Source organism: Buceros rhinoceros, unplaced genomic scaffold (assembly GCF_000710305.1).
Source record: "Buceros rhinoceros silvestris isolate BGI_N320 unplaced genomic scaffold, ASM71030v1 scaffold13070, whole genome shotgun sequence".
NCBI lineage: Eukaryota > Metazoa > Chordata > Aves > Bucerotiformes > Bucerotidae > Buceros > Buceros rhinoceros.
Genome location: NW_010389123.1, coordinates 7969 through 8251, shown reverse-complemented (window position 1 = coordinate 8251; position 283 = coordinate 7969). Strand labels below are relative to the sequence as shown.

The 283-nt window shown below is 54.8% G+C and overlaps 1 protein-coding gene across 1 annotated transcript in view; it reads right to left on the bottom strand.

Annotated features, from left to right (window-relative positions):
• Positions 1–283, bottom strand: part of TXNDC16 (thioredoxin domain containing 16) — a 31935-nt gene that overhangs the window by 27039 nt on the left and 4613 nt on the right. The gene's annotated exons all lie outside the window — the stretch shown is intronic.

Below are 283 nucleotides of genomic sequence, written 5' to 3'. Positions count from 1 at the left end.
AACCCCTGGGTCGGCAGTTGTAATGACCCAAACCCCAGAACAGTCAGTCCAGCTCAAGAAGGACCCGAATGAAGCTTTTCTCAGTGGGCCCAGCCATGCCACCGCAGTGGAGTCCCTGGCAGGAGGACAGCTGGAGTCTACAGCTTTGCTCACGTCTTTTACCTCACTGATGGCACCTCACAGACTGTATAAGGAAAATTCCACCTTTTGACCAGCCCTGGGTTTAGCTGTGCCAAAGGCAGCCGTGAGATCAAGCTCCCTGGGTGGTTCCCTGGTCTCTCAT